At 43.7% G+C, this 8642-nt stretch overlaps 1 pseudogene; it reads left to right on the top strand.

The window, feature by feature from the left end:
* Window positions 1-405: 405 nt before the first annotated feature.
* LOC126004351 (60S ribosomal protein L17-like) lies at window positions 406-1214 on the top strand (annotated as a pseudogene).
* Window positions 1215-8642: the final 7428 nt, after the last annotated feature.

Below are 8642 nucleotides of genomic sequence, written 5' to 3'. Positions count from 1 at the left end.
TTATTTTCCTCTGGGCCACCTCTGGCAATGCTTAGAGGAAGTATTCCTGGCTCTGCACTCAGAAATCACTCCTGGATGGCTTGTGAGACCATGTGGGATTCTGGGAACCAAACCCAGATCCGTTCTGGGTTGGCTGTGTGCAAGGCAGAGGCCCAACCACTGTGCTATCACTCCGGCACCTTTTCCCCCATTTTAAACACTGTAGAATGTAATATGGTTACCGAAGTGGTATCATGCATATCACTTTCCCTCCTTTCAGAACCCAATTGTCCAAAGTAATCATTTCTTACTATTATTGAACTATTATTTCTTACTATATTGAACTCTCTTGGGAACCCTCTCCCCAATTAGGGGCTATTGGGTGAAGGTTAGGTAAAACAATGTGGGTTGCTTTCTCTTCTGTGAATGGCAGTAGGTGGACTTGCAGAGAAGGTGCCCATTTGCTGGACCTCCAAAAACCCAATGAAATCATGCAAGTCCAAAGGCTCAAACCTTTTTTTTTTTTTTTTTTTTTTTTTGGTTTTTGGTTTTTGGGCCACACCCGGCAGTGCTCAGGGGTTACTCCTGGCTGTCTACTCAGAAATAGCCCTGGCAGGCACGGGGGACCATATGGGACACCGGGATTCGAACCAACCACCTTAGGTCCTGGAGCGGCTGCTTGCAAGGCAAACGCCGCTGTGCTATCTCTCCGGGCCCAGGCTCAAACCTTTGTGGTCACATCAAGAATACTTGAGAAATGGCTCAGGCTATCGGGTGGCATATCCAGATATCATTAAGTATTTTATTTTAATTTTTTTTTATCATTAAGTATTTGAAGGATGTCACCCTGCAGAAGTAGTGTGTGTCCATCCAGCGTTGCAGTGTTCATATTGGTAGGGGCATCCAGCCCAAACAGTGGGGCTGGACACAGGGTTGTTGGCCCAAAAAGAGTGCTAAATTTTTACTGCCCAGGCTTAAAAATGCAAAGAAAAAATGCTGAACTCAAGGATTTAGATGTTACTTCTCTAGCCATTGAGCATATTCAGATGAGCAAAGAACCCAAGATGCACCACAGAACTTACAAGACTCACAGGCATATTAACCCGTATATGAAATCACCCTGCCACAGTGAGACAATGCCAATTGAGAAAGAGCAGACACTTTTTAAATCTGAAAAGGAAGTTGCACAGAAGAAAGAGATATCACAAAAGAAAGCAAAGAAGCAAAAACTGTGACATGGGAATAAACTAAGCATAAAATACAGAGATATAATTTTTAAAAAGATGTGGGTGCTTTTTGGAGGTCACGCATGGCAGTACTCAGGTCTATTCCAGATTTTATACTCAGTGATCAACTCCTGAGGGCTCTGGGGACTTGACGGGTTGCCAGGGATTGAACCCAGGTCACCCATGTGCAATAAAAGCACCCTGCCAGCTATACACTCCAGCCCCAAAACTACTTTGGATTTTATGGAACATAACCTGGTGGAGAGTGAGGGAATGCAGGGGAGATAGGTATGGAGAGCACAGAGCACACTAGGTCCAGGCAATGATGACTCCAGGAGGAGAGTGCATGGTGCATGTCTAGCTGATGGTGTCTGTGAGTCCTTTCATAGGCAAACTGGGGCAAACATATCAGGGGTTTTCCCATGGGAACTAAGTCAGACTACACCAATTCTTACATGTTAACTATTTTAAAAGCAAAAATACTTGATAACCACCCTCACAGAGAACACTGGTCATTCACCATGAATGAGGAAAGGAAAGAATGGAGAGAGCTCAAGAAGGAAGAGAAGATGCACTAGAAAAGACAATTAACTCATGAATGACCCTTTAGGTATGCTCAATAAACAGGAGTTTTACAATTTTTTTTTTGGTTTTGTTGGTTTGTTTTGGGCCACACGTGGTGACACTCAGGGGGACTACTATATGGGATGCTGAAGATCGAACCCGGGTTGTCCACATCCAAGGCAACTGCCCTACCTGATATACTATCTAACGCTTTGGCCCCAAATTTTACTTTTGTGAATTTATTTTCAAGATAGATTCTAAAATAATATAGAACTTTCTTCCTTCCTTCCTTCCTTCCTTCCTTCCTTCCTTCCTTCCTTCCTTCCTTCCTTCCTTCCTTCCTTCCTTCCTTCCTTCCTTCCTTTCTTTCTTTCTTTCTTTCTTTCTTTCTTTCTTTCTTTCTTTCTTTCTTTCTTTCTTTCTTTCTTTCTTTCTTTCTTTCTTTTTCTCTCTCTCCCTTCCTTCCTTCCTTCCTTCCTTCCTTCCTTCCTTCCTTCCTTCCTTCCTTCCTTCCTTCCTTCCTTCCTTCCTTCCTTCCTTCCTCCCTCTCTCTCTCTCTCTCTCTCTCTCTCTCTCTCTCTCTTTCTTTCTTGTTTTTGGTTTTTTTTTTTTTTTTGGTTTTTGGGTCACACCCGGCGGTGCTCAAGGGTTACTCCTGGCTGTGTGCTCAGAAATAGCTCCTGGCAGGCACGGGGGACCATATGGGACACTGGGATTCGAACCAACCACATTTGGTCCTGGATCGGCTGCTTGCAAGGCAAACACCACTGTGCTATCTCTCCGGGCCCTTTCTTTCTTTCTTTCTTTCTTTCTTTCTTTCTTTCTTTCTTTCTTTCTTTCTTTCTTTCTTTCTTTCTTTCTTTCTTTCTTTCTTTCTTTCTTTCTTTCTTTCTTTCTTTCTTTCTTTCTTTCTTTCTTTCTTTCTTTCTTTCTTTCTTTCTTTCTTTCTTTCTTTCTTTCTTTCTTTCTTTCTTTCTTTCTTTCTTTCTTTTTCCCTTCCTTCCTTCCTTCCTTCCTTCCTTCCTTCCTTCCTTCCTTCCTTCCTTCCTTCCTTCCTTCCTTCCTTCCTTCCTTCCTTCCTTCCTTCCTTCTTTCTTTCTTTCTTTCTTTCTTTCTTTCTTTTTCATTTTGGAGCCACAACTGGTGATGCTCAGGGGCTACTCCTGGCTATGGGCTCAGAAATCACTCCTGGCTTGGAGCCTTGGGGGACCATATGGAATGCCAAGGATCAAACCGCAGTCTGTCCTGGGTCAGCTGCATGCAAGGCAAATGCCTTACTGCTGCGCTATCACTCTGACCCCTTATTTTTTAAAGTTAGGCACTGCATTGGGTATGGAGAGATAATACAGCAGGTAAGGTGCTTACCTTCCTTACCTAGCATGGGACCCCCGTACTTCATATGGTCTCCAAAACCCAGCCAGGAGTGATCCCTGAGAACCACTAGGTTTGCCTCCTCCCCACCCCACCCCCCAAAAAAACATGGGAAAGAAAGTTAGACCTGTGTTTCTATTACTGCTTCAGGAATACAATATTTATATTCTGAGGAACAGAGTTATTAGCAGTGTTTCAGGCCCCAACACCCATAATCAATCAGAGCTTCATCCCTCCATCCAGCACAGTGGTTCCTCCTCACCATTCACTCCAACAGCAACTTAGTTCTGCAGGCAGATTCTCAGGGCCTGTTATTATTGTCCATTACTCCCTTATTTTTTTTATTATTATTATTTTTGTTACACCAAGCGATGCTTAGGGGTTACTCCTGGCTCTGCACTTAGAAATCTACTCCTGGTAGGCTTGGGGGACTGGGATAGAATCCGGTCAGTCGCATGCAAGTGTCCTTTGTTCCCACTGTGCTATTGTATTGGCCATTCCTTATGTTTCTTTGTGTTCCACAAATGAGTGAGGTCATTTTTTTTGGGGGGGCCACACCTGTTTGATGCTCAGGGGTTACTCCTGGCTAAGTGCTCAGAAATTGCCCCTGGCTTGGGGGACCATATGGGATGCTGGGGGATCGAATCACAGTCCTTCCTTGGCTAGCGCTTGCAAGGCAGACTCCTTACCTCTAGTGCCACCTCACCGGCCCCGAGTGAGGTCATTTTGTATTAGTTTTCCTCCCTTTGACTTTGCAGAAAATGCTGGATTTGGGGCCGGAGAGATAGCATGGAGGTAAGGCGTTTGCCTTTCATGCAGGTCATCGGTTCGAATCCCGGCGCCCCATATGGTCCCCTGTGCCTACCAGGAGCAATTTCTGAGCCTGGAGCCAGGAATGACCCCTGAGCACTGCCAGGTGTGACCCAAAAACCAAAAAAAAAAAAAAAAAAAGCTGGATTTCTTCTTCTTCTTCTTTTTTTTTTTTAGAACTGTGTAATATTTCATTGTGTATTTAGATTACTGTATCTTTATCACTCATTGAACAGTTGGGTTTTATTTTTATTTATTTATTTTCTTTTTTTGGAGGGGATCACATCCAGCAGCACTCAGGGGTTCTCTACTCTCAGGGGTTCTCATTCACTCCTCTCCTCCCACCCTCCTCGTTCATGGTGATGACCATGATGTCCTCTATTAGGGTGGATATCAAGTATTTTTGCTTTTTTTTTTGTATTTTTGCTTATTAAAATAGTTAATTATATTAGATTTGGTGTAGTCTGGACTTACTCCTGGTTCTGCGCTCAGAAATCGCCCCTGGCAGGCTCCGGGAACTTTATGGGATGCCAAAAATCGAACCACTGTCTGTTGTGGGTTGGCTGCATGCAAGGCAAATGTCCCACTGTTGTGCTATCTCTCCAGCCCCTATTTTTATTTAATTATTTTTGGGTTTGGGGTCACAATCTGTGGTGCTCAGTGGTTACTCCTGATAGGGCTTGGAGCATATGAGGTGCCAAGGATCAAACCTGGGTTTGCCATGTGCAAGGCAAAGAACCCTGCCTGCTGTAGTATAGCTCCTGTCCCAAGAAACAGTAAAGTGTTTTTGTGTGTGTGTGTGTGTGTGTGTGTGTGTGTGTTTTGGGTCACACTTGGCGATGCTCAGGGGTTATTTCTAGCTCTGCATTCAGAAGTCGCTCCTGGCAGGCACAGGGACCGTATGGGATGCCGGGATTTGAACCATTTGTCCTGGATCGGCTGAGTGCAAGGCAAACGCACTACCACTGTGCTATCTTTCCGGCTCCAAGAAAAGGTGAGTTTTAAAGCCAGAGCTTGGAAGCACAAGAAATGACTGGGTGCTAAAGATAAAAGTTAATTTACTAGAATGACAAATAAAAGAGAAAATAATTTTAACACAGATGTTTTCAAGACAGAACAAAATTGTTTTGACTGTTTCAGAGAAAGAAAGGATCTTACAGATAGGAAAAAAGTAACTTCTATAGTGACTGATGTATTTAGCATTTGTTAATTTTCAAGCATTTTTAGGCCTGAAATCTTGAGCCTGTAATAAGACTATACTGCCTCCATGTGGTTATAGGCACCCAGGTATTTAATTTAAAATTAGAAAACAAACTGCTGTAAATAAATACAGAGGCATTGAGAATCATTTTTTTTAATTTTTGGTCACAGAATATTATTTACGTAGGGTCTAGGCATGTGTAAGATCCTGGGTTTTATCCCCAGCATTGAGGGTGGGAGAAAAAGTGGGGGTTGGAGCGATAGCACTGCAGTTAAGGGGGTTGCCTTCAGTGCAGCTGATCTTCGATCTTTGGCATATGTTCCCCCTGTCAGGAGTAATTTCTTTCTTTTTTTTTATAATTTTTATTGTGACCAATGTTAATGAAAAGTCTTTCACATTATATTTAAGGTGGTACATAGTGACAGTGAATGAGGGCCATTCCCACTACCACTGTTGTCCTCCTATCACCCCTGTTCCCAGCATGCATTATATACTTTCCTCTTTGCCTCCTAAACTGCTAGTTTAACAGGTCCCCTTTGTGTGTAGCTTGAGGGTCTTGATTCTGTTGTTGTTGACTTTGGGTTTGGTGTTTAGATCTGTTTATTTTTTATTTCCACTCAAATTTCAAGCAACTGTTTGCTCCTGGTATCATCCATTCTCCCCTTAAATTTATGAGGCAGAACAAGATGATTCAAGTTCTGTGGTTCTGTTGGATCAAAACAAAAAACTCCAGCAACAGCAAAAAAATACAACAGCAACAAAAAAACACAACAAAACAACAATAATAAGAAAGAAAAAAAGAAAGGGAAAGAAAAAAACCAGGGGGAAAGCTAGTGTGGCAATTTTTTTTGCATAGGCACAGTAAGTATTTGAAATATAGGAAAGGGAATTCCCTTGGACCAAGAGATACAGGGTTTCTCCACTCCTGAAGCATACTGTCATGGTAACAACTACAGGCTCTGGACATTGCTCATTATTGGATCCCAAAGTGTTTTTATGGTGTCAGGAAATGTTCTGCTCAGTTGTGGCTGACTAAATCAGTCCTCTGTCATTAGAGATCTTGGTATTTGCACAGATCCTAGGACTAAGCTAGGTTAGAGTCTTTCTTTATGGTTCTAGAAGTTCTGCTCTATCATGGTTGTTGTAGTTAGTCTTCTGTAATTAGTGATCTTGGTTTTGTTATTAGTGATCTTGGTTTTTGCACAGATCCTAGAATTAAGCCTAGTATAGAGTGTTTCCTTATGGTTCCAGAAGTTCTGTTCAGTCACGGTTGTCAAAGTCAGACCTCTGGAATTAGAGATCTTGGTTTTTGTACAAATCCTAGGCCAGAATCTGAGCGATAACACAGCTGTAGGGCATTTGCCTTGCATGTGGCCAACCCAAGACAGATGGTGGTTCAAATCCTGGCATCCCATATGGTCCCCTGAGCCTGTTAGGAGCGACTTCTGAGCCCATAGCCAGGAGTAACCCCTGAGTGGCCGGGTGTGAACCAAAAATAAAAAGAACAAAACAAACAAACAAACAAAAAACCATATCTTAGGCAGGAGCCTAGACTAGAATCTTTTTTTTTTTTGTTTTTTGTTTTTTTGGGCCACACCCTGTGCCGCTCAGGGGTTACTCCTGGCTATGCGCTCAGAAGTTGCTCCTGGCTTCTTGGGGGACCATATGGGACACCGGGGGATCAAACCGCGGTCCGTCCTAGGCTAGCGCAGGCAAGGCAGGCACCTTACCTCCAGCGCCACCGCCCGGCCCTAGACTAGAATCTTACTGGTTGCCAAGAGTAATTTCTGAGTGCAAAACCAGGAGTAAGTTCCAAGGAGCCAGAAATAAGCCCTGAGCACTGCTGGGTGTGGCCCCCAAACAAAAACAAACAAACATACAAATAGACAAAAGGAAAAAAAATCCACAAGAGTCAGAGATAACTCAGTGAGTTGAGCACATACTTTGCCTGGGTTCAATCCTACCACCACATAGCCCCATTAGCACCAAGAATCACTGGAAACAAACCCAAGAACAGAGCTATAAAAGTGGCCCCTGAGGGCCAGCGAGGTGGCGCTAGAGGTAAGGTGTCTGCCTTGCAAGCGCTAGCCAAGGAAAGGACCACGGTTTGATCCCCCGGCATCCCATATGTTCTCCCCAAGCCAGGGGCAATTTCAGAGTGCTTAGCCAGGAATAACCCCTGAGCATCAAACGGGTGTGGCCCGAAAACCAGAAAAAAAAAAGTGGCACCTGAGAGCCACTGGGTGTGGCCAAAAATCAAGTAAACAAATTCCAATAAAACTATTTTCAGGCTTGGAGAGACGTGCAGTTTTTCTACAGAGCCTGTATTATATATAGTATTTGTCCTAAACCTGTGCTGTTTAATGTCAGGAATGAACACTTTTTATTTGCCACATCTGGCCCACGCTCAGGGTTCACTCCTGGCCAGGCTGGGGAATCATATGAGGTTCCAGGGACTGAAACAGGGTTGGCACACTTGCAAGGCAAGCACCTTACCTACTCTCCTATCTCCCAGTCCCATACTTTTTTTTAAAGGACTGGAAGGCACCTGCGGGTCTCGAACCATCAAAGATGATTGTAAAGCCAAGTTTGGCAAAGTAACCGCTGAGCTAAAGCTAGTCCTCTTTTTTTTTTTTTTTTTTTTAAATGGAGCTCCATCTAGCAGTGCAATCGGGATGGAGGGTGAGGGTTCAGGTCTACTCCTGGTGATGCAGTGCTAGGGGACCACTAGGCCCTCTCCAAGGTGCTGGGTGTGTGCTGTCATGTGGTGTTGTATTGAACCACAATAATCTTCCTGGCCTTTGGCATTTTTTTTTTTTATGTTTTTAAATGTAGTGTTTCTGCTTTAGACTTAGTGACTTTTTGGATGGGTGTGAGCAAAGTCACTGATAAATTAGTACCATTCTACAAAGGAGTACCAGGTGCTGAACTGATATTCTCCCTCTCTCTGCGTGTGCTCCTTCCATTATTAGGAGGGCACTGTAGTTGACCCTGCAGGTTGACTGCAAGCCATGGATTAACATCTTTTGGGAGCTGCAAGTAATAAGATAAGGCTAGCTGGGACACAAAACAAGGTCCTTCTCCTTTCCCGGGTGAAGTTCTGTAACCTTTACTCCATGGTTCTCTTCTTTCAAATATAAAGGAAAAGGACATTTGCTCTTCCTCAATTCTTTCAATATTTTTTTTGGAGGATAGTATGGTAGTTCAAAAATGTTCGTTTTATGTTTGGCCATACCCAGAGATGCGCAGGGTTACTGACACTTCACTCAGCCAGGTATCAAACCTGGATCAATCGCGTGCAAAGCATGCATCTTACTCGCTGTACTCTCTCTCTCTCTCTCTCTCTCTCTCTCTCTCTCTCTCTCTCTCTCTCTCTCTCTCTCTCTCTCTCTCTCTCTCTCTCTGTCTCTCTCTCTCTCTCTCTTTGTATTTTTGGGCCACACCCGGCTGTGCTCAGGGGTTACTCCTGGCTATCTGCTCTCTCTCTCTTT

The sequence above is a fragment of the Suncus etruscus genome, chromosome 3, assembly GCF_024139225.1.
Source record: "Suncus etruscus isolate mSunEtr1 chromosome 3, mSunEtr1.pri.cur, whole genome shotgun sequence".
In the NCBI taxonomy this organism is placed as follows: domain Eukaryota; kingdom Metazoa; phylum Chordata; class Mammalia; order Eulipotyphla; family Soricidae; genus Suncus; species Suncus etruscus.
This window is presented reverse-complemented; position numbering and strand designations above follow the sequence as displayed.